We start from the raw sequence: 25,890 nt of genomic DNA, 5'->3' as shown, positions 1-25,890 counted from the left end.
ATGACCTTTCAGGGTAGAAGTCACGTCTCCTCGCTCACCTGCTATACAATACACATTATAATAAGTGTAAACACAGGACATCTTCACACAATAGCAGGGTCAATTGGCACAGAGAACAGACAGATGGCTGGAGGTGACGGCATCAGCATCTCCTTACATTGTATGTCCCAACAGTATGACTCAGTCACTCCAATATGGCATATACAGGGTCCCCAGACATACAGCTCAAAGAGCACCGTTCCCCCAAATGCCAGGGCCCATGATCGCAAGGCAACAGGCTAGCATTCAGTCCCCTCCAAAAGCCTTTGTCCCGGGTGAGTTTGTCACAGGGGGCGGGGGGGCGGTCATCATGTTTCCTTACGGAGGAAATACCCCGACAGCTCGTTCTGAAAAATTGGATGTTAGTGCAAATATAAAAATAACATGGACAGTACTCCATTGTTCCTTCCTTTTTACATTTTTTAAGGCAGGGGTCTCCAAACTTTTCATACAAAGGGCCGGTCTACTGTCCTTCAGACTTTAGGAGGGCCGGGTTGTGGCCAGCAGGGTTAGCAAATGTCCCAAGCCCAGCATCAGTGAGAATAAATATGGGCTCAGGGTTGGTGGTCAGTAAAAGTAGTGCCCCATTATTGGTATTAGTAGGAGGAAAAGAATACCATCATTGGTATCAGTGGAAAACATAGTGTCATATTGCTGGTGACAGTGGGGAGGAATAGTGCCCCAAGGACCAGATAAAGGCTAGCAAAGGGCCACATCTGGCCCTCGGGCCGCAGTTTGGAGACCCCTGCTTTAAGGGAAAAGAACGATTAGATTGTGTAGTGTATGGCCAGCTTTACACACATTTTCCGTATATAATTTTGTTTACAACTGAATTTTGTATCCATTGACTGGAAAGGACTGAGTGCTGGGCAGGGCCGCTGTTAGGAATCATGGGGCCCCGTACAGCCTACATGATGGGGGGGGGGGGGGGGCCCCCCCCCGCACATACACACCTGACGGTATTCTATACAATATTTTCACAACAAATACATGAAAATCATTATTAATGGACACAAATGCCACCCCAATTCCTCCTCCTAGTACAAATCTCCCCTGCCTGCACAATTCCCCCAATCCCATCTATTAGCCCTGAATTCCCTCATCGGCTCCTGGTACACAATCATCCGCATCCCCCCTCCCAGCACAAATTTTCTCTTTCTTCAATCCCTCTCCTAGTACACATTCCCACAAATCCCTCCTCCTAGCACAGTGATGACGAGCTTTGGCACCCCAGATGTTTTGGAACTACACTGCAGAGTGCATGAGCATCATGGGAAATGTAGTTCCAAAACATCTGGGGTGCCAATGTTCGCCATCACTGTCCTAGCACAACCCCCTCTCAGGGCAGGGGAAGGAGCTCATCGGAGGAGGGCATTGTTCTCCACCAACACGGAGGGCATAGTTCTCCACCAACCTTACTGCTGTCTGGGCCCCTCTGTGTGCCCCCCTACAGGAGGGCTGGTGGTTCCCTCCCCCCCATCAGCAGCCCTGGTGCTGGGCATGGTTTGTACTATCTGCGTGAACCACTCTTTACCAATTTACACATCCTTATTTATATTGCTATGCTGGTCTGTCAATTTTTCAGTAAAAAAATATTTCCCCTTTCAGGATGTCGGGAAGTCTAAGGACTCCACTTGTGTGTGCTAGTTGGCTAAAAGTTTAAACTCGCCTATCCACGCAGCTTTGGAGAGTTTGCATGGGCAATTCCCCTGAAAAGCAAATCAAAGAAGCTGTTGCCAGTGCAAGAAAAAGCCTGCTGCAAAATGCCAAAGAGCGCGTTTTCGATTACAACGAAATTGTAGAATGCATTATTCCTGAAAAAACTTGAAAAGCATCTAAACAGTTTGGAAAAAGCAGGAATATTTTATAAAGAACAAACCCAGCTTACCGAGGTATGCAAGGCTCACCTTTCCACACTTTTGTCTTAAACTTTCCACACAGGTTACAATCTAATAATAAATTCTCCTTTTAGATCTACTAAACCATGTAGTGCAGGGGTCTGTCTAATTAAAATAGTTTATGTAGGACAGTTTTGGTAAATGTAAAATCGATTTGTACAAAGATTGTACAGTAGAATGTAACCTTGGATAAATGCTTCTTTTTATTAGCAAAACATGTGATCGCTTTTTTTTAAAGGAATAGAATGCTAAATTCCCCAAAAAAACTCCTTTTTTCCCGAGGCGTCTTTCAGGACAGCACCTTGAGATATGGTGACTCCTCCCACTCCATCAGGAAACACCTTCTTTCCAATCTTTTAAAAGGGAGGTCCTTCCTTGTACCATCAGTTTTTGTGTTTCCTCCTCCGGAGGGGGCATCTTTTTAGGAGGGAGTCTGATATCTCAGGGAGCTCCTGAAAGTCGGACTCTTTTTTTGTACTCCTACCTTTCTTTTTTTCTTTTGCGGCGATTCGTCGCGGAGACTGTCCGCTCTCCCGCGCGGCGGTGATGGTATTCAGGCTCCTCTCTTCCCCGTGCTCAGTGGAGCCAGCAAATCTGGGGCCTGGTATTCGATTCCCCGCGTGTGCGCGGGGCGCCGCCATTTTGGCGGAGCCAGGCTCCGGAGACGCGCGTCACTTCCGGTGCGCCGGGAGGAGGGGCAGGGCGGACGCTGGGGCCTATTTCCGCTTCCTGGTCCGGCGCAGCGGCGCTTTAGGAATCCAGGAAGCGCTACACATGCCACAGGAGTAGCGCTGTCGTCTCTACTATGGACAACACAGAAGACACAGCGAGTGGAGCAGGCACTGGCACCAGCAGGACCTCGGCGGGAAGCAGTAACGTGAGTCTGTCTTCCTTAGGGGTGAGGGGGTCTTATTTCTCTCTCAGTCTCCTTATTTTTTTCCCCCCAGTGGCATGGGGGCCTGTCAGGACGCAGGCAGTGGTCACTTTCCTTCCTGGCGCACCTGGTGAATGGGGGGGGTTCCTTTTCTTGTCCGAGACCGGGTCTCATTCCGGACCCCTTTTATTGTTTTTTTTCTTCTCACCCGTTTCCTTAGGTCAAAACGGATACTAAGAGAAGGTGTCCTGCGTGCAGGACTAGATTGGGGGAGGACTGGAAGAAACCTTGGTGCAAAGCATGCATCGCGGCAGTAGTGCAGGAAGAGTCAGCTTCTATTAGAGAGGAGTTGGTCTCTTCCGTTAAAAACGAGTTACTGGCCTCATTCCAGTCAGTTAGGGGATCCCTAGCTTCTACCCCCTCTACTCAGCCGTCCACCTCTCAGTCTTCCCAGGAGGTAGTAGTATTATCTTCTGGGCCCTCGGTCTTCGAGGAGGTATCTTTAGGGCAACCTCAGGACCCCTCTAGTGGGGAATCGGAGACTGAGGAGGAAACGGGGTCTCCCGCAAAGTTTAAACTTTCCTTAGAGGAGGTGGACAATCTCCTTATAGCCATTTACGCTACCTTAGGACTGGGTGAGGAGAAGGACCTAAGTTTGCACGATCGAATGTATGCTGGTCTCTGCGAACCCAAGGGTCGTACCTTCCCGGTACATTCGGTTATTTCCGAGACTATTCTACGGGAATGGCAGGAGCCGGAGAAAAAACCCTTTTTTTCCAAGTCCCACAAGAGACGCTTTCCTTTTGGAGAGGATCCATCAGCTATCTGGAACAAGGTTCCAAAGCTGGATGCAGCCTTTTCGCAGGTCTCGCGTTCCACGGACTTGTCCTTTGAGGACATGGGTCTGCTCAAAGATCCTATGGATAAGCGTATGGATCTTCTCCTTAAGAAAGCCTGGCAGTCTATTTTGATCAATCTGAAACCAGCCATGGCTACCACTTGCGTGGCTCGTAACCTGGAATATTGGGTGGATCAGCTTAAAGCACATATTGAGGCTGATTCCCCGAAACAGGATATTTTGGATTCTTTTTCCACTATAGCTGCAGCAGTTGCCTATATGGCAGATGCCTCGGCCGAGGCGATTAAATTTTCTGCCAGGTCCGCAGCCTTAGCCAACTCAGCCAGGAGGGCCCTTTGGCTCAAGACCTGGCCAGGAGACGCAGCGTCCAAAAGTAAATTATGTGGAATCCCGTTCTCGGGAGACCTACTGTTCGGCCCTGAACTAGATAGTATTCTGGACAGGACGGCAGATAAGAAAAAGGCTTTCCCAGTAAAAGCGAAAAATCCTCCCCCTAAGCGTTTTTTTCGGGCCCATAAGCAGCAAAATAAGGGTAAAGGGCCACAGGGAAAGAGAGGTTGGTCAGCGCAGAAGGGTAAAGGTAAGGGAGTCCTTTTCAATCCTCCTGCGCAAACCAATAAGCCGCAATGACTCAGCCCTTCGGGTAGGCGGAAGGTTGGAGAATTTCCTTCCGCAGTGGTCGGCAGTATCAGACAACCGGTACATTCTGACCACTATCGCCCAGGGTTACACTATAGAGTTCTCGGAGGCCCCACCAACAAGATTTTTGGTAACTCAGACCCCAAGAGATCCAGTGAAGGCATTGGCTTTAAAGTCCTCCCTGTCGGAGCTTCGACAGCAGGGAGTATTAATCCAGGTCCCTCTAGTAGACCAGGGCAGGGGGTTTTACTCTCATGTCTTCCTAATAAGAAAGCCCACAGGAAAATTCAGGCTAATCCTGAACTTAAAACCTCTAAACAGATGTGTAAAGTACAGAAGATTCAAGATGGATTCGATATTTTCCATCAGGAATCTTCTGACGCCAGGTTGCTTCATGGCATCGATAGACCTGAGGGACGCGTACTTACACATTCCTATATCCCCAAAGTCGCAGAGGTTTCTCAGGCTAGCTGTAGAGTTGGAGGGCACAGTACAGCATTTCCAATACAGGGCCCTCCCCTTCGGGCTCTCATCATCACCTCGGATCTTCACCAAAGTGCTGGCAGAAGCCTTAGCACCTTTGCGGCTTCAGGGGGATACAGGTCATCCCCTACCTGGACGACCTCCTCTTCTTTGCCCCCTCGAAAGAGAGGTTGTTGGCAGATCTGTCTCGGGCACGAAGTCACTTGGAATCCCTGGGCTGGATCTTAAATCTTCAGAAGTCCGCCCTAGTACCCTCCCAGGAGATTCGTTTTCTGGGATTCCAGGTGAATTCACTATGCCGGAGAATATTTCTCCCTTTGGACAAGGCAACCAAGGTCTTAGATTCCGTTCGGTTGTTGCAGGCCCACCAGACACTAACCGTCAGGCAGGTTATGGCAGCTCTGGGAGTCTTGACTTCCACCATGCCAGCCGTCCAGTGGGCGAGATTGCATTTCAGACCCCTGCAGGCTTTTTTGTTGAAAGCATGGGATCACAAGCCCAATTCCCTGGACTCCCAGGTGAAGATTCCAGCCAGTGTAAAGAGATCCCTATACTGGTGGAAAAATCAGAGAGTGCTTGTGGAAGGTCTGGAATGGTTCTTCCCAGTGGAAAAGAGGCTTACCACGGATGCCAGCGCCTGGGGATGGGGAGCCCACTTAGACGAAAGGTTCACTCAGGGAAATTGGCTAAAGGAGGAATCCCTGCGTTCCTCAAATTGGAGGGAACTGAAAGCAGTCGCCCTGGCCCTAGTGGGCTTTGCTCCACACCTACGGGGTCGCCATGTTCAGATTTTGACAGACAACTCCACGGTGGTAGCCTACTTAAACAGACAGGGGGATGCTGGATGCTTCAGTCCCTTACCACAGAAATCCTGCTCTGGGTAGAAAGCAACTTACTTTCCCTGACGGCCCTACATCTGAAAGGATCACTAAACCGGGTGGCGGACTTTCTAAGCAGACACCAGATTCGGGAATCAGAGTGGTCCCTGAATCCAGAGGTTTTCCTACAGATCACCGACAGATGGGGTCTACCAGAGGTGGACTTGTTCGCCTCGAAGGAGAACTCCCAGGTAGGAAAGTTCTTTTCTCTGAGCCAGGGGGATGGCTCCCTAGGGGTGGATGCTCTGGCGAATCCCTGGGAATTTCGCCTTTGCTTTGCCTTCCCCCCGTTTCAGCTAATTCCCTTGGTTCTGAGAAAGGTCCAGAAGGAAAGGGTCCCGGTCATCCTCATCGCCCCGTTTTGGCCCAGAAGAGCATGGTTCGCGACGCTCCTGACGATGGCAGCCGAACCTTGTTGGCATCTGCCCCTCAGGCGGGATCTTCTAGCACAGGGCCCGGTTTCTCACCCGGAAGTGGCACGACTTTCCTTGGCAGCGTGGCTTCTGAGAGAAATCTTAAAAAATAAGGGGTTTTCTGACCGTCTAGTTTCCACCTTACTTAACAGTAGGAAAAAAGTGACCCGAGCTATCTATGCCAAGGTTTGGAAGGTTTTTTCCACATGGTGTAGCTCAGCGGGCCAGGACCGTAGGGATTTAAGTTCCATCTTGGAGTTTTTACAGGCAGGGGCAGATAAAGGCTTAGCTATCAGTACCCTAAAGGTGCAGGTATCCGCACTCGCAGTGTTCTTGGAGAGGCCTGTGGCCACAGAACCCTTAGTGGGTAGGTTTTTTAGGTCTCTCACAAGATCCAGACCACTACGGTTACAGGGGTTCCCGAAGTGGGAGCTCTCAGTGGTACTTAGATCCCTGGCAAACAAGCCGTTTGAACCCTTAGGGGAAGCATCGCTTAGGAATGTTACCCTAAAAACTTTGTTTTTGATCGCTATTACCTCGGCACGTAGGATCAGCGAATTACAGGCCCTGTCTATTAAAGAGCCTTATTTATGTTTATTTACGGATAGGGTAGTGCTTAAAACTGACCCTAAGTTTTTGCCAAAGGTAGCTTCTAAGGCAAATCGTTTACAGGACATTGTCCTTCCCAGCTTTTGTTCTAGTCCTTCGGGAGAGAAGGAATTATTTTTTCACATGTTGGATGTCAGGCGGACTTTATTAGGTTATTTGGAGATAACAGGTCCGTTCAGACGCTCGGATGCTCTATTTGTCCTCTTCGGGGGTATCAAGAAGGGCCAACAGGCATCTAAGGGGACCCTAGCTAGGTGGCTGAAGCTGGCTATCCGGGAGGCTTATTTACAGGCAGATCTGACCCCACCAGAAGGGGTTAATGCCCATTCAACCAGAGCTCTTGCAACTTCATGGGCAGAAAGAGCTGGTGCCACGCCAGAGCAAATCTGCAGGGCAGCGACGTGGACAAGTTTTCACACGTTTGTGCGACATTATAGATTGGACCTCACCTCGGCCAGTGATCAGGCATTTGGCAGGAAGGTCTTACAAGCTGTCGTCCCGCCCTAAGGTAGTAAGTCTCTGTTATCCTCTCAAGGTGCTGTCCTGAAAGACGCCTCGGGAAAATTCAAGTTAGTCTTACCGGTAACTTGTTTTCCAGAAGTCTTTCAGGACAGCAACGACCCGCCCTATGAGTGTTAAATGAACTATGCTGTGACTAACGTATGTGTTCCAGCCGGGGCCGGAGGTTTTTCTCTATTACAACTGATGGTACAAGGAAGGACCTCCCTTTTAAAAGATTGGAAAGAAGGTGTTTCCTGATGGAGTGGGAGGAGTCACCATATCTCAAGGTGCTGTCCTGAAAGACTTCTGGAAAACAAGTTACCGGTAAGACTAACTTGAATTTTATTCCTCTTTCCTTCTTTCTCTACACTCCACACAATATATTGTTTTGGATTAAAACACATTAATAAAAACTGAAGTGGAGTTTAAATGTAGACTCACATCAGGTGATCTCTCAGGAATTGCCCACTGTGGAGACAATAGGGCAGGAAGAAGGGGGTAAAGCGGAGGATGATATATTTTTCAAGGTAACTATAAAATATACAAAACTATTTTGTTTAAAATGTTGTATCAGGAGGACATGGCAGCAATGGGTAGAGTTTAGAGCCTCCACACTAATATCAACATACATGTAGAGTCTCATGTCAGGGAATTTGCCATTCCCTTCCCCTGGCACCCTTGCCCTCCCCCCCTCCCTCCCTGGCACCCTTGCCCTCCCTCCCTCCCCTTGTCCCTTTTTTCCCTGGATCGTCTTTCAGGACAGCCACCTTAGAGAGATCCCGGCTCCTCCCCTCTCAGGAAACACCGCCTTCAATCAGAGATTTAAGCCTCATCCTCCCACTGGCCCTTCAGTTATGGTGTTTCCTCCGGTGGGGAGACACCGCTGTGGAACCAGGAGCCGATGGCTGGGGAAGCTGAGGCTTATTGGGCAAATCTTAGAAGATTGAGTTCTTCTGCCTAAAAGAGTTTAACTTTTTTATTATTTGAATTTGGCGCTCAGGCCGGCTAGTGTGTCGTCACCTGCAGCGCCGCATGTGCGTCCCAGCGTCTCTTTGGGGAAAAGAGTAAGCTGGGAGGTCCGTTACCTTCTCTGCCTAGGGTGGCGCTGTGGGCTTCCTCAGGCCCCCCTGCTTTGCAGCGAGCTTGGAGCGCGCTGGTCCGGAGGAACGTCAGTTCCGGTTGGGGGCGGGACAGCCACACGAGGCCGCGTCTTCCGGTTCCGGACGCGGCCTAGGAAAGCGGACCACGCACGCTGGCTGGTGCAGTCTCTCCAGTCTGAAGCGTCAGCAGAGGAGACAGCAGACCACCGTTCCGCTGAGCAGCAATGTCAGAGACAGAGGTCTCAAGGACAGCTCCATCCGAAGAAAGCGCCAGCCAGCCGCAGGTAAGTGAACCCTGGGGTGGTGTTCACCTGCCTATACCCTATTAGCTCCACGGGTGTTTTCCCTTCCTGGTGGTCGGTAGGGATGGGAGTTTCTGGGACCCTGGTGGTGGTTGGTCCTGGGGGGCACTCCTGGTGATCCCTGTGTTATTGCTGGTGGGCCCCAGCTAATGTGCTGCTGTCTCTTGTTTGCTTCTCTTTTCAGAAAGCCTCAAGCAAATCAGCCCATGGCTCTAAAAGGAAGTGCCCTGTGTGCAGATCAACACTAGGGGAAACCTGGTTGAAAACGCTCTGTAAGCGCTGTATTGGGGATGTATTAAGAGAACAGACAGCAGAACAGGGGGCAGATCTAGCGGCGTCAGTTAAGGAGCTTTCTAGTACCTTTCAGTCCTTTCAGGCTCTTTTTTCCTCCTTTCAACTGCCCCAGCCCCAAAGCAGTGTCCCACCAGCACAGCAGGTTGTTTCACCTAATCCCACGGATTTTCTCCCTAGTAGTGGCGAGAAACCGGAGGGTCTAGCGGAGGAGATTGAGGAAGAAGCGGGTAGCGCCATTTCTGATTCCCAGGAGGAATCAGATATAGAGGCACTGGACGGTGAGTCCTCCAAAGCCTCAAGGTACAAACTTTCTCTAGAGGATGTGGAGGAACTTTTAGATGCCATCCACACCACTCTAGGTATCCAGGAGGAAAAGAAAGTTTTGTCATTACATGACCAAATGTACAAAGGTCTGGAGGAACAGAAAAAGAAAGTTTTTCCAGTCCATGATGTGTTGGTCAATGCCATTAAAAAAGAATGGCAGGACCCAGAGAGGAAACCTTTTTTCTCTAATGCACTAAAAAGGAGATTTCCCTTTGCAAATGAAGATAGTTTAGTTTGGAATAAAACTCCAAAACTAGACGCAGCATTTTCTCAAGTATCCAGAAATACAGATCTGGCCTTCGAGGATATGGGGGTACTCTCTGACCCCATGGATAAGAGGATGGATTCCCTTTTGAAAAAGTCCTGGGAATCATCACAGACAAATCTTAAACCCGCCATGGCAGCCACGGTAGTGGCCCGTAATATGGAGTTTTGGCTCACGCAAATCAAGGCGCATATCGAGGCTAATACAGAAAAGGATGTTATCCTTGCTTCTTTTCCCACACTCCTTAAGGGGGTGGCCTATCTGGCAGATGCCTCGGCCGAATCAGTACGCATGTCCGCCAGATCTTCAGCCCTGACCAATTCAGCCAGGAGAGCCTTGTGGCTTAAGACATGGCAGGGGGACAGTGCGTCTAAGATAAAACTCTGTGGCATACCGCTTACCGGAGATTTATTATTTGGGCCTGGTCTGGAAGCCGTCCTGGACAGGACGGCTGATAAAAAGAAGGCTTTTCCCCTTAAAAGAAAATTTGGGCAACAGCCAAAAAGAAAATTTCAGTTTCCGAGGAAATCTGAGACCCCTAAAGCAGGTCAACAAAAGAAGTTCTGGGGACCTAAAGGGAAAGGGCGTGGGGCGGCGATTTTTCGCCCTCCTGAACAGCCCAAAAAGGCCCAGTGACACGGTAACAGTGGGAGGAAGGTTGGGGGCCTTTCTCCCACAGTGGGAGGTGATCACCACAAATCAATTTGTTTTGGGGATCATCAGACGGGGCTACAGGTTGGAGTTCTCAAATCCCCCACCTCTCAGGTTTCTGATTACCAACCTACCAATATGCGGGGAGAAAGCCTCCGCCCTTCTATCTTCTCTACAGGAATTGGAAGAGCAGGAGGTGATTGCCCAGGTGCCAGGTCTGGAGACAGAGGCTTTTACTCCCACATCTTTGTGGTCCGCAAGCCATCAGGGAAATTCAGGCTCATCCTGAATCTAAAGCCTCTGAATGTCTCCGTCAAGTACAGGAGATTCAGAATGGATTCGATCTATTCGGTCAGAGCGTTACTCCCGCCAAACTGCTTTATGGCATCGATCGATCTAAAGGATGCATATCTGCATATTCCCATAGCCGAGGATCATCAAAAATATCTGAGGCTAGCAGTAAGGACTGGGAATCGGGTAATGCATTGGCAGTTCAAAGCTCTCCCCTTTGGGCTATCATCTTCTCCCCGAATCTTCACAAAGGTGATGGTAGAAGTTCTGGCCTTTCTGCTACTCAAAGGCCTTTCGATAGTCGCATATCTAGACGATCTTCTCCTGTTTGCACCCTCAGCGGATCAGTTGGTTCAGGATCTTCAGGTAGCAAGAGACATCCTGGAGAAATTGGGATGGCTTCTGAACCTAGAAAAGTCCAGTTTAGTCCCAGCCCAGAGAGTCACCTTCCTGGGTTATGTGGTGGACTCAACGATCCAAAGGGTCTTTCTTCCCTCCGAAAAGGTCCTAAAAGGTGGACAAGACCATGTTGCGGTTGCAAAGCAACAGTCAGGTTTCAGTCAGGGAGGCCATGTCAGGATTGGGATTACTAACATCCACACTTCCGGCAGTACATTGGGCGGGACTGCACTTTCGTCCTCTTCAGTTATTTATTCTGAAGGTTTGGGACCACAGTCAGACCTCCTTGGATGTCTTAATCTCCATCCCAAATCAGGTCAAAAGGTCACTCTGGTGGTGGAGAAAGGGAGCAAATCTGTCCCAAGGTCTCGAGTGGATCCTGCCAGTGACCAGAACAGTCACAACAGATGCCAGCGGTTCAGGTTGGGGAGCATACTTGGGTCCCAAGTGGGTCCAGGGGACCTGGAGGAAAGAGGACGCTCTAAGATCCTCCAACTGGAGGGAGCTGAGAGCAGTAGAACTAGCGCTCAGAGCCTTTCAGGGGGAACTTCAGGGACAACATGTAAGAATCCGTTCGGACAATTCCCCAACAGTAGCCTACATCAACAGGCAGGGGGGTACAAGAAGTTGCTCCCTATGGCTTCTGGCAGAAGCTATCCTAAAGTGGGCCGAACTCAATATATTGTCCCTGTCTGCAACACACCTGAAGGGAGATCAGAACCAGACAGCGGATTTCCTCAGCCGAACAACTCTGAAGGAAGGCAATTGGATCTTAAAACAGGAGGTGTTCAACATGATTGTTCAGAGATGGGGAACACCATGCATAGACCTCTTTGCCTCGAAACACAATACCAAGACAAGGCTTTTCTTCTCCCTAAACAGATGGGACGGAGCGCTAGGAATAGACGCACTCGCCCAGAATTGGGCATTTTCAAGGTGCTATGCCTTCCCCCCTCCGGTCCTGATTCCGGCAGTTTTAAGGAAGTTGCAAGGGGAGAATACGATCCTCATCTTGATCGCTCCTTATTGGCCGAGGAGACCGTGGTTCTCCATTCTGAGGAACCTGGCAATAGAACCTCCTTGGATCCTTCCGGCCCAGACCGACCTTCTTTCTCAGGGTCCATTCTGCTGCCCTCACATAGACAGGTGGAACCTGGCAGCCTGGCTTCTGAGGAGTCATTGTTGAGGGGCAGGGGTTTTTCTGAGCGTCTAATTAAGACTCTCCTAAATTGTAGGAAAGTAGAAACTCAAAACATCTACTGTAAGGTGTGGAGACGTTTTAACATATGGTGCTCAGAAGGCTCCTTTGACGTTCATAGTTCAGTGGCAGTGCTAGAATTCCTACAGTCAGGTGCAGACAAAGGTCTAGCACTTAGCACATTGAAAGGACAGGTTTCTGCGTTGAACGTCTTTCTAGAAAAACAGCTAGCGTTAGACCCTTGGATAGCAAGGTTCTTCAAGGGTCCAAGTAGACAGAGGCCAGTTAGAACCTCTTCCCTTCCAGTTTGGAACCTCTCTTTGGTTTTACAGGCTCTTACAAAGGAGCCTTTTGAACCACTAGAATCTTGTTCTTTAAAACTAATTACCCTCAAAACTGTGTTTTTAGTGGCAATTACCACGGCAAGACGAGTCAGCGAACTCGAAGCCCTTTCCATCAGGGCCCCTTATTTTCAAGTTTTTCCGGACAGGGTTATTTTGAAAACTGATCCGGCCTTCTTGCCAAAGGTGGCTTCAAGATTTCATAGGAGCCAAGAAATCATCTTACCCACTTTTTGTTCTAATCCTGTGAGGGAACAGGAACGTTTATTCCATAATTTAGATGTTAGGAGGTGCATTCTCCAATACTTAGAATGCACTAGACAATTTAGAAAGTCAGAGTCCCTTTTTGTATTATTTTCAGGATCTAAGAAAGGATCCAGGGCGTCCAGACGAACTATAGCCAGATGGCTTAAATCGGCTATTGTTCAAGCTTATGAGTTAGGAGGGTCAGACCCCCCAGATGGGATCAGGGCACATTCCACTAGAGCGGCTGCAGCTTCACAGGCGGAATGGGCTGGTGCTTCTCCTGAGCAAATTTGTAAGGCTGCAACGTGGTCCAGCTTCAACACGTTTGTCAAGCACTACAGATTGGATCTGCTGTCAGCAAAGGACCAAGCCTTTGGTCGTAAAGTTCTGCAAGCAGTAGTCCCACCCTAAGGTAAGGTGCTCGCTTATCCTCTCTAAGGTGGCTGTCCTGAAAGACGATCCAGGGAAATATGGAGTTACTTACCGGTAACGTCCTTTTCCAGGAGTCTTTCAGGACAGCACCGGTACCCACCCAGGTACTGGACGTCTGAGGACTCATCACATAAGACCGTCAGGTAAGATTGTAATGTTTGTGTTGTATGACGTGTTCTTGTGTCTCCCCAGTTGGCCGGAGGTTCTCGTGATAAACTGAAGGGCCAGTGGGAGGATGAGGCTTAAATCTCTGATTGAAGGTGGTGTTTCCTGAGAGGGGAGGAGCCGGGATCTCTCTAAGGTGGCTGTCCTGAAAGACTCCTGGAAAAGGACGTTACCGGTAAGTAACTCCATATTTTTTTCGTTTTTTTGCATTATGTTGTTGTGTAGAAGGTATGTTGGGATATAGAGTAGTACAAGTACAGGAAAATATTGCTATGGGTGTGATAAATACAAGGATAATTTTCTAGTTTATGTAATCAGATGAGACCAGATTCATACATACAGTATATTAAAACGCGGAATGGGTGGTATAATGGGTTAAGTTGGATATTGTAATATCTGTATTTTGTGTAAAATGTATATATGTTTTTCAAATAAAGGATCCATTATACAAAGTAGACAACGCAGACAAGGTTAAAAATGAAAGAAGCTGGACTGTACAAAAGGCTTTCTCTGAAGGCACCGATGCTCAGGGATTTTTATACCTACAGGACAGTTTGGGTATCAAGAACTATAAGCAGGAGGTATAAAACCAGCATTCTTGTAGTGTATTTTGGTTATCAAACTGCAGGTTAGTAGATTGAAATGCAAAATGTTTAATATTTCCAGAGTCGTCTCCCCTGGAACGCACCTGAGACCATAACTAAGTCCTTTGGGCCTCACTTCCACAATCTTTCATAACTTGAAGGCTGATAAAAAAACGAGTTGGTATACATGAAGCGAAGCAAGCAGCGTAGTGCAGAGACAATAATTCACACAGGCAGATGCAATGGAACTGGTATTTAAGCAATGAAACAACTGTTAACAAGCCTGGTGGGACAGCTACCCAGCTGGGCCCACTCACAGTTCAGTAGCATGACAGGGGTAGTTTCCAGCTGAAATGACAGCTTCTGGCGAGAGGGGACCAAATGTGGCCTGGCCATCAGGTCCCAATCGTGAGTCGGTCCAGAGAGATGAGGCCCTACACTTATCCTTTATGACAGGAACTTTGAAACTGTTACTGTCCCTCACAGACAGTGTACCTGTCCCTTCTCTGTCCACTCGCCAAAAGTGTGCCAAAACCTAGGAGCCAGGGTCTTAAATAGGCTCTGCCTGAGCCAAGATGTCTGCTTGGGTCACATGGAGGGCAGCATCCAATGGGATAGCTTCCCCAGTGACCCGGGAAACCATAAAGAAACCCAACTTCCTCTCCAGCAACAGTGTTGCTGCACCCAAGAGCCAACTGCTGTGGAGAAAATAGACTGCACCTGCATATAAACTGACTGAATTTCAGTACGTGTGTACCACTGTCTGTTCCAACAGAAGCCTACAAGACTGCCAATGGCTGTCGCAATGATCTGTGTATTCTGAAGGTAGAAGTCCCTACTGTCAGAATACAATAGCACTGTGGGGGAGATCCTGCATCCACATTGCTTGTGTGGATCTGTCAGTTTATTTTCGTTCAACTTGCTGGTTGAAAGTATAAAACTGTCAGTGTATACACTGCTTTAGACTTTATTTCCTGGAGAGTTTCTAGGAAAGTAGGGATTTCCAGCTTGTACAGTGCTGGGTTGATAGCTAGCAATTTTTCCCAGATCATAAATGGTTGACAGGATAGAGTCTCCTCCTAAAATTGTTTTCCAATTTGTGATGCCTAAATCTGATGGAACGAGTCCCACTCTCAGTTCCAGAAGACTCCCTGCATGTAGTTACCAGTAGGTATAGTGGATTATCTGCGCTAAACCCCTAGTAGGATAACAATATATAGTACTAAAATAAAAAATATATATATATATATTGTGCTGCAATTACAAAAATATATATATTATTCAGTTCAAACAATTGTGTAACAAATCATTGCGCCAACCCAAAAAGTGAACAAAATGCTCATAGGCCAAAAATGCAATAATCAGTGATTTACCAATAAATGAAGCAAAACAAAAAAAAATTAAAAAAACAATCCATAAATTGCTTTGCAGACCAGTGAAACAAATGGCTTGACAAAAGGTAAATCAAATGTTCTGTTCATCAGACAAACAAACAGTGCCACTTACCAGATAAGTTGGATCTCAGTTTATAGAGATCTTGTAGGCTCATGAAAAAAGGATCAGTTGGCCAGGGACGGTACATCTGTGGATTCCTCTGATACGGGACCTCTCCTCTTGCTGCTGCTTTTCCCCCGCTATGATATTCCTTGTGGGTTTTGGTAAGGCAAGGTTCGCTCTTAAGTCAATGAAGTGTGGTCTCCAGGCTCAGAGTCATCGTGAGACGGGGAGGAGACTGAATACTTGGTGTGCATGAGATGACTCAGGCAGCTCTTGGCTTTGTGAGGCCTTAGGCAAAATTTAGACATGAGGCCCCACTCACATCCCCAAAATGGGGGAAAAAATGGCTGCAGAAAGATGCACGGATCTAGCACACAGGTGATCAGCACCCTCCTCACCAATCGGATATATGCAGCCAATAAAACATCTGGGCCCCATCAAGGTGACAGCAGGGAACAGAAAATGCAGGGCAGTGCAGGTGGTGGTGGCACGCCATCCTGGTGATTAATCACAGGCAAAGACGGCCGTGAGGCCCCTGTGAGTGCCAGGCCTCAGGTGGCCGCCTCTGCCGTCCTTGGCTAACTGATCCCTCTTTTCACAAGCCTATAAGATCTCCATAAACTGAGATCTAACTTATCTGGTAAGCGGCGCTGATTGTCTGATGAACAGAACATTTGATTTACCTTCTGTCAAGCCGTTTCACTGGTCTGCAGAGCAATTTATGGACTTTTTTTTTATTTTTATTTTTTATATATTTTTTTATTATTATTTATTGGTAATCGATGATTTTTTTTTTTTGTCTGTCTATGAGCAGTTTTGTTCACTTTTTGGGTTGGCGCAATTATTTTTGACACGCACGCACGCACACACACACACACACACACACACACACACACACACACACACACACACACACACACACGCACACACGTAGTTACCAGTAAACTAACTTTTCAGTCACTTAAATATAACCATAGAAATTTTTCCTAATCGCAAAGGAATTTCTAGAATTTGTCAGTAGGACCATTTTGAATTCCACTTACGGTGTACTGTTACATGGTGAACTGACCCAATTTCATCACTGAATACCCCTCTCTTTCACTTGACTTGCCAGCTTTTCCTCTGTAAACCCTTATCAATCTGCCCTTATATTTCTCTGTGCTAACATTGTTATATGCTCTTGTCTTGATCCAATTTATAATTTTTTTTCTCCTAGGTTGAGGATGTAGGCAGATTTTTATGAACGATAAATATGTAAACCTAAATTTTGTTAAGGACATTAAAAAAAGTGAACCATTTCTTTAATACCCTTAGAAGATACCCAAGGAGCCAGACAATATGTCGCTATTTAAAGCACGTGCGGTGCTTGGTGACATATCAGATGAGAGGTACAGACCTTTATGTCAAAGATACTCAACTTTTCAAATAATATTTTTTTTTTTGCAAGTCATCGACAATATAATGAAGAAAATAAGGAGACGCATATCCCGTGATATTGTCAGCAAACGGTAATATGGACTTTGAATGTGTCGATTATTCTGACTATATTGTCATTTCCTTGATCTTCCTATAAAGCTATACCCTTCACATTAACTAATTACAGGTTTCAAGCGATGATTAGTGTTTCCAGTAGTCCTGCTGAATGCCGCAGGCTGCTAGAGGTAGCAAACAAGTGCTTTTCTTGAAGCCATTGACAGAGCCCAAAACAATCAGATTTTAAACCCGAGAATGAAATTGGACATCGTCTACTATCTGGAAGCTGTGTTGGTACATAAACACCTGCAGAGACCAGGGGTGGTCACAAACATGACTGTAAGCAACACTTTTAAGACTGTGTGAATGCAGAGAATATCATATACTTATGTACTATATATGTATTCCTAGGTTTATGAGTGGGAGAAACCGCAACACCAATATATAACTCCTGAATGCACAGCCTCTTAGCCATTGGGGTTCAGCTTCATAAGACATGGACACACCAAGTAGCTGCCTTTACATTAACAGAAGAGGAAGAAACGGTAATATGCTAAAAAGAAAGGGTTGGGGGGGGGGGGGAATGTTGATATACAGATTTTTATATATATATATATATATATATATATATATATATATATATATATATATATCTATCCAGGATATATTATGAAGAAATAAGGCCCACCTTACTAAAACAAAACTCCACAGAGGAAGAATTCTTTATCTTCAGGGAAGAAAATTTACAAAGTATCAAATTATTTAAGAAGATATCACAAGAGGTGATTGAGTTAATTTTGTAATCTTTTTGAAAATATATAATTTTTATAGTTAAAGTGTTACTAAACCCACAACAGTAAAAATCAGTCTGTATATGCAGAATAGCATGGTTTATATACTCACTGTGGCACTTAAAGCGGAGTTCCAGGCTTTTGTACATTAAAAGTCAGCAGCTACAAAAAGTGTAATAAACGGACACTTGCCTGTTCCACTGTCTGGGGATGCGGCAGAACAGAGCGTCGCTCCTCTCCGACGGCGCCTCCATTGTCACTCCGGGCACCCGGCCGTGACAGCTTTCGGCTTTATGGCCGGACACGCATGGCGCATGCGCGAGTCGTGCTGCGCTCCCAGAGTGGACAGGCAAATTCTCAAGTCATTAAAATAACATTGTTTTCCCAAAACGGCTTTCAGGACAGCACCTGAGAGATATCATGGCTCCTCCCCCACAGGAAACACCTCCACCAATCAAGTCTTTAAAAGGGAAGCCTCCCCTTCCACTCTCCAGTTTTTTGTGTTTCCTCCAGCTGGAGGAACACCTCCGGTGGGGGCCATGATATCTCTCAGGGCTGCCTGGGAGACGTGTGGTTCTCACCCTTACTGTTTTTTTTTTTTTTTTGGAGAATGACTCTCCCACTTGCCTGGTGAGGGCGGTCCGTGGGCTCCTTCTCCCTCTTCTGTGCTCGGGGAGAGCCCGTACGCCCGGAAGTTGCGGCCCGTTTTTTCCGGCGGAGCAGCGGGGTCCGTGAAACCCCATCGCAAGGCGAGAGGCTCCGGCGTCAGAGGAGGGCCTCAGACGCGTCCTGTATGCAGGAAGTGGCAGCGCTTCCGGGTCGGCGCAGCGTCATTTCCGGCGCAGGCGCAGAGGGAGGAGGCAGGGTCTCCTGGTGCCTTAAAGGGGACTTCCGGTTCCGGGTCGGCGCGGCGGCGTTTTTGAATCCTGGAACCGTGTCCTCCAACTGCACGCTGCTGCAATACTCTGCAATGGAGGAGGATACTGCAGCTAAGGGGGCAAGCCAAGGCACCAGCAAGGCTAAGGTAAGGGAGTGTCCTACATTACCTTTAGCTATCTCTCTCTTAGGGGGGTTACTTCACCCATCTCCCCCTTTCCCCACCTCCCACTTACCTGTCTGGTCGGTGTCTCTATGGATATATCTTCCTACATAGGGGTGCCATGGTGGTGATGGTCTTGGCTTGTAGGGCACAGGGGATTACTGCTAAGTTTCCTTAGTGCACCTGGGTGTCAGTTTATTACTGTCATTTTTGTTTTTGAGCGTGCGTGCTTTATCTTGTCTGTTGATACAGGGAAAAGGCTCGGCTCAGATTGTGAAGAAGCGATGCCCTGTTTGCAAAGAGAAGCTCAGTGATTCTTGGAGTAAAACTCTTTGTGCAGACTGTACTAAAGAGGTGCTGAAAGAAGCTCCTTCCGTGGGTGGGGACTTAATATCCACCCTTAAGAAAGAACTCCGTACCACATTTCAGGCCTTTAGGTCAAGTCTGGAGGCCAGACCTGTGGAGCAGGCTGGAGTTTCACAAGACCCTTCGCTGGGTGAAAGGCATAACCTCTTTAACCCTTTAAGCCAGGACGATTCTCAAGAAATCCCACTAAATTCGGATTCTGAAAATGAGGATGAGGCAGAACCTGCTTCAAAATATAAATTGTCGCTGGAAGAAGTTGCAGGCCTTTTAAAGGTGATCCATGCAACATTGGGGATAGAGGAAGAAAAGAAAGAGCTCTCCCTGCATGACCGAATGTATGCAGGGTTAGGGGATACCAAAGGTCGGGTGTTCCCAGTGCATTCATTAATCACTGAGATGATTAAGAAGGAATGGGTGGAACCGGAGAAGAAGCCGTTTTTTTCTGGGACTCATAAAAGGAGGTTCCCTTTTGAGGAAAACCCAGAAGCCATCTGGAATAAAATCCCAAAGTTGGACGCAGCTTTTTCTCAGGTTTCAAAATCTACGGACTTGGCCTTTGAAGACATGGGCTTACTAAAGGAGCCTATGGACAAAAGGATAGAGCTACTGCTTAAAAGAAACTGGCAATCTGTGATGAACAATCTTAAACCAGCTATGGCGTCAACTTGTGTGGCCAGAAATCTGGAACACTGGTTAAACCAGTTAAAAGCGCACATCTCAGCAGATTCCCCAAAACAGGAGATCTTGGACTCCTTTAATACTCTTTTTGCAGCCGTGTCGTACATTGCCGATGCTTCAGCGGAATCTATCCGTATGACAGCAAGGTCAGCATCTTTGACCAATTCGGCCAGGAGAGCCTTGTGGCTTAAGACCTGGCCGGGAGATGCGGCCTCAAAAAATAAATTGTGTGGTTTACCTTTTGCAGGGGATCTACTGTTTGGTCCAGAATTGGAATCTATCCTTGACCGAACGGCGGATAAAAAGAAGTCCTTTCCGATCAAGCCTAAAAAGGCGCCGATCCGCAAACGTTTTTTTCGTCTGCAAAGGCAACAGGAAGAAAGGACTCAGTTCAAAAAGAAGTGGCCGGCGCAAAGAGGTCGCGGTAGGGGTGGAGTGCTCCTCCGTCCTCCTCCAGCCCCCGAGAAACCGCAATGACTCTCCGCTACAGGTAGGGGGAAGACTTCAGGAGTTTGTCCCCCAGTGGAGAGGCAGCACCCCAAATCTGTTTATCTTGAACCTTCTTCAAAAGGGTTACGAGATAGAGTTCAGGGAAGAACCCCCGAAGAAATTTCTGGCAACAAATGTTCCAAGGGATCCCGCCAAGGCCCTGGCTTTGAAGTCCCTAATTCAGGAGCTGTTGGACCAAAGGGTAATTGTGCCGGTTCCAAAAGCGGAATTTTTTCAGGGGTTCTATTCTCATGTTTTTCTGATAAGAAAACCATCAGGAAAGTACCGCCTTATCTTAAACCTAAAGGAACTAAACCTGTCAGTGTTGTACAGAAAATTTTGCATGGATTCCATCTTTTCCGTAAGAAACCTCCTAAGTCGGGGTTGCTTCATGGCAACAATAGACTTACGAGATGCCTACTTACACATTCCCATTGCGGCCAGCTCCCAAAAGTTTTTGAGATTGGCTCTGAGGGAAGGAAAGAAAATAGTTCACCTACAGTTCAGGGCTCTTCCCTTTGGCCTGTCGTCATCCCCAAGGGTATTTACGAAGGTGATGGCAGAAGCGCTGGCACCTCTTCGTCTAGAGGGGATCTCTGTGGTCCCTTATCTAGACGACCTGCTGTTTTTTGCCCAGTCCAGGGAGGGGCTTCAAAAGGATCTAGACAGGGCCCGGTCTCACTTGGAAGACATTGGGTGGATCCTGAATCTCCAAAAATCGAGCCTGATTCCGTCTCAGCAGGTTCTATTTTTGGGCTTCCAGATAGATTCCGTGGAGCAGAAAGTTTTCCTCCCAGAAGAAAAGCAAAGAAAGGTGATAGAGATGGTTTCTCTTCTACAAGGCAGTTAGGAGATTTCCATCAGGAGGATTATGTCAGTCCTAGGAACCCTGACTTCCTCTATACCTGCAGTGCCCTGGGCCAGGACCCACTTCAGACCGCTGCAGGAATTTTTATTAAAGGTCTGGGACCGCGATCAGAAGTCCTTAGACTTACTGGTAAAAATTCCCACCAAGGTGAAAAGGAGCCTCTGGTGGTGGAGAGACCAGGAAAGACTGTCGGTGGGTCTGTTGTGGTCCTTCCCATCCCAAGTAAGGATAACGACAGACGCCAGCTCCTGGGGGTGGGGGGCCCACATGAACAGTCGTTGGACCCAGGGGTCATGGTCCGCAGGAGAGGCGAGAAATTCCTCAAATTGGAGGGAATTAAAGGCGGTAGAATTGGCTTTACTGGCCTTCGCTTCAGAAGTAGGAGGACAACATTTACAGGTCCTATCGGACAATGCCACAACAGTGGCCTATGTCAACAGACAAGGGGGCACCAGAAGCAAAGGGCTTCAGGTCTTAGCCGGAAAGATCCTAAGGTGGGCAGAGTCCCATACTCTATCCTTGTCCGCAGTCCATCTAAAGGGGACCCTGAATTGCGTGGCAGACTTCTTAAGCAGAAATTTGATTCGGGAAGCGGACTGGCAGTTGAACCCGGAAGTGTTCAGTCTGATAACAGAAAAGTGGGGACAGCCAGCGATAGATTTGTTTGCGAATCAAGAGAATGCACAGATCTCTCAGTTCTTCTCCTTAGACAGGAGCAAGTCAGCTGCGGGGACGGACGCCCTAGCACACAGCTGGAATTTCCATCTTTGTTATGCTTTTCCCCCTTTCCAGCTCATCCCGCAGGTCATAGCAAAAATGAAGAGGGAAAATACTACAGTAATCCTGATCACCCCATTTTGGCCCAAAAGGCCTTGGTTTTCTGCCCTTCTACTGATGCAAATCAGACCATTCTGGCATCTACCTCTGAGACACGACCTGCTTTTACAAGGTCCTCTGTTTCACCGAGACATAAAAAAACTAAGTCTTACGGCTTGGCTTCTGAGGAGCAACTCCTCAGGAGAAAAGGGTTTTCGGCCAGATTAATAGCAACTCTCCTGTCGAGTAGGAAACAGGTCACGAGGGCTATCTATTTCAAAGTCTGGAAGACTTTCAATACATGGTGCTCCGTATCAGGCAGATTTGTAGAAGAAACTTCCTCTATCTTGGAATTTCTTCAGGAAGGAGCCGACAAAGGGTTAGCGGTGAGCACCCTGAAGGTTCAAGTAGCCGCGCTGGGGGTATTCCTAGAAAGATCTGTTTCAGCAGATCCTTTAGTAATAAGGTTCTTTAAAGCCCTGGTTAGGTCCAGACCGATAGTGGTAAAGGATTGTCCCGCATGGGATTTGCCAGTAGTCTTACAGGCCATGACCAAGGAACCTTTTGAACCTTTGAATATAGCGTCTCTTAAGTTATTAACGTTAAAAACCGTTTTTTTAGTGGCTGTCACTACAGCTCGCAGGATCAGCGAGTTACAAGCCTTGTCCGTCAGAGAACCTTTTTGTTTAATTTTTTCGGACAGAATTGTGTTAAAACCAGACCCAAGTTTTTTACCGAAAGTTGCTTCGTTCAAAAATCGGTCTCAAGAAATTATACTGCCTTCATTTTGCTCTAATCCAAAAGGAAGAAAGGAAGAAGAATTCCATACCTTGGATGTCAAGAGAGCTGTTTTATGTTACTTGGAAACCACAAAAGCATATAGACGTTCAGATGCCTTGTTTATTTTATTTTCCGGTGATAAAAAAGGAAAGCAGGCGTCAAAAGGAACCATTGCCAGATGGCTCAGGATGGCCATCTCAAATGCTTATTCAATCTCAGGTCAAGAATGTCCGGAGAATCTAAGAGCTCACTCTACTAGAGCAGCTGCGGTAAGTTGGGCAGAAAGAGCTGGTGCCACCCCCGAACAGATCTGCAGAGCAGCCACCTGGTCAAGCTTGTCTACCTTTGCCCGTCATTACAGACTTGATCTAATGACGGCAGATGATCAGGCGTTCGGGAGAAAAGTCTTACAGGCTGTGGTCCCACCCTAAGGGGGTAAGTCTCGACTGTCCTCTCAGGTGCTGTCCTGAAAGCCGTTTTGGGAAAATGCAAGTTAGGCTTACCGGTAACTTGTTTTCCAGTAGGCTTTCAGGACAGCAGCAACCCGCCCATGGTTTTTTCTTATGTAAAGATTCTGCTGTAATACTATGTAATAACTGTCACTTATGTGTTGCAGCCGGGGCTGGAGGTCTCTACAACCAACTGGAGAGTGGAAGGGGAGGCTTCCCTTTTAAAGACTTGATTGGTGGAGGTGTTTCCTGTGGGGGAGGAGCCATGATATCTCTCAGGTGCTGTCCTGAAAGCCTACTGGAAAACAAGTTACCGGTAAGCCTAACTTGCATTTTCCATTAGTGCCGTTATCAGTGCCGTGTGAATCTAAGCTGTGGGAAAAAAGGGCCCTGGGCGAGTTTGATCCGTGTACGATGCAAATTCAACTCTATAGACTGGCATTCCCAGAAAAATCAGCCGCAAACCGCTGCAAAATCGCAGTAAAAACGCAGCCGAAAATCGTGCAATTTTTGAATACGCAGCAGTGTGAACCTAGCCTTAAGCCGTTATGTTTTTACTGCTATCCTTGGCTTTGTTTTTTGAGAGATTGGCCCTTCCACATTCTGCTCTGCTGAATAAGACCTGAAAGGAAAGGGAATTCTACAAAACAGACAAATATAAAAATTTGGTGTTCTTCTAGTAGACTAGGATTGGCTACAACTCTGGTCTTTTAAATTACCTCTCGCTTCCTGTCTAGTGCAACCTTTTGTCAGCAGGACCAAAAAGAAGGGTCCTCCGATGGAGCTTTGGATAGCACAAAAAAAAAAAAAAAAAATCTGACCAGGGTTAAAAGTCCTTCCGAGCTCTATTCAAAGAGAAAGAAATGGTCTGACATACAAGCCAAGTTCTGTTATCACTTTTTCATTTTTGCCGTTAGGTTTGGCCTTCCAAATTTTGCCAGCCAGACCATCCGTCAGGATATGTGAAACGTGGACAACGAAGACATGTTCCGACATCGCAAAGTGCACGTTTTCCATTTCACACGCAAACAAAACAGTGGATGGATGTTATAGAAAGAATATTTTAACGGACCTCTGTCGAGCATCTCTGCTGGTGACTAGAGCTGAGGCAAGCGGTACAATACGCGGTCAACCAAAAAATGTAATCATCATAACATTGCCTAAAGGGTATGTAAACCCCATTACAAACGGTCTGTATATGTAATTTGCTAGTTTACAGAGGTGGTTATGCAATATATTTTTTTTTTTTACTTCAAGTTTTTCTAAATTTTATTTTCACCTAGTGATGCATCAAGTAATGCACTTTTGCCCTAGGGTAACAATGCTTACTCACCCTACTGCATCTATAGAGGAGCAGGCAGCAATGTCATCCTAGCACAGGAAATGTTTAGGACTTTAGACTACCTCAGTCTCTCCATTTTATATAGGTGGAGGTGTCCTGTTGTCCAAAGAGTGTTGTGAACAATACCAAGTGATACCCTACGGTGCTCTGTCTTGGCTGACTATTATCGGATCACAAGATTTCTAGCAGTGTACATAAAGATACCACTGTTTGGCTTTGCATACACGTTAATATATTTGGGCGGACCGTTTCCGGATGAAATAGACATGCATGCATCATCCCTATGGGATAGCGGGAGTCTTCGGATGAACATCCATCTCCGCTATGGTCCAATCCTGCAGACGGAGGAAAAGCCTATTTTTCTCAGAGGAGAGGGGAGATCTGACAGGGCGGTCCCGGCTCAGCGGGGATCAATGGAGCGATTTCCCGCTGAGCAAGCGGATGTTCACGGGGCGGATCATCACGGGATCTGCCCGTGTGAAAGGGCCCTTACACTCAAACGTTGTGCCGCTTGGTACTTACAGAGGAAATACCCCGACAGCTCGTTCTGAAAAATTGGATGTTGGTGCAAATAAAAAAAACATGGACAGTACTTCCTTTAGGGGAAAAGAACGATTAGATTGTGTAATGTATGGCCAGCTTCACACACATTTTCAGTATATAAAAACTTTTAAAACTGAATTTTGTATCCATTGACTGGAAAGGACTGGGTGCTGGGCAGGGCCGCTGTTAGGAATCATGGGGCCCCGTACAGCCTACCTGATGCCCACACACACACACACACACACACACACACACACACCTGACGGTATTCTATACAATATTTTCACAACAAATACATGTACAAATCTCCCCTGCCTGCACAATTCCCCCCGAATCACATCTATTAGCCCTGAATTCCCTCATCGGCTCCTGGTACACAATCACCTGCATCTCCCCTCCCAGCACAAATGTTCTTTCTTCAATCCCTCTCCTAGTACACATTCCCACAAATCCCTCCTCCTAGCACAGTGATGACGAGCCTTGGCAACCCAGATGTTTTGGAACTACATTTCCCATGATGCTCAACTACACTGCAGAGTGCATGAGCATCATGGGAAATGTAGGTCCAAAACATCTGGGGTGCCAAGGTTCACCATCACTGTCCTAGCACAACCCCCTCTCGGGGAAGGAGCTCAGCGGCGGAGGGCATTGTTCTCCACCAACACGGAGGGCATTGTTCTCCAGCAACCCTACTGCTGTCTGGGCCCCTCTGTGTGTCCCCCTACAGGAGGGCTGGTGGTCCCCCCCATCAGCAACCCTGGTGCTGGGCATTGTTTGTGTTTGCACTATCTGCGTGAACCACTCTTTACCAATTTACACATCCTTATTTCTATTGCTATGCTGGTCTGTCAATTTTTCAGTAAAAAATGATTTTCCCTTTCAGAATCTCTAAGAACTCCACTTGTGTGTGCTAGTTGGCTAAAAGTTGACTCGCCTATCCACGCACCTTCGGAGGGTTTGCAATGCGCGATTCC

This window comes from Rana temporaria, chromosome 5 (assembly GCF_905171775.1).
Source record: "Rana temporaria chromosome 5, aRanTem1.1, whole genome shotgun sequence".
NCBI lineage: Eukaryota > Metazoa > Chordata > Amphibia > Anura > Ranidae > Rana > Rana temporaria.
This window is presented reverse-complemented; position numbering follows the sequence as displayed.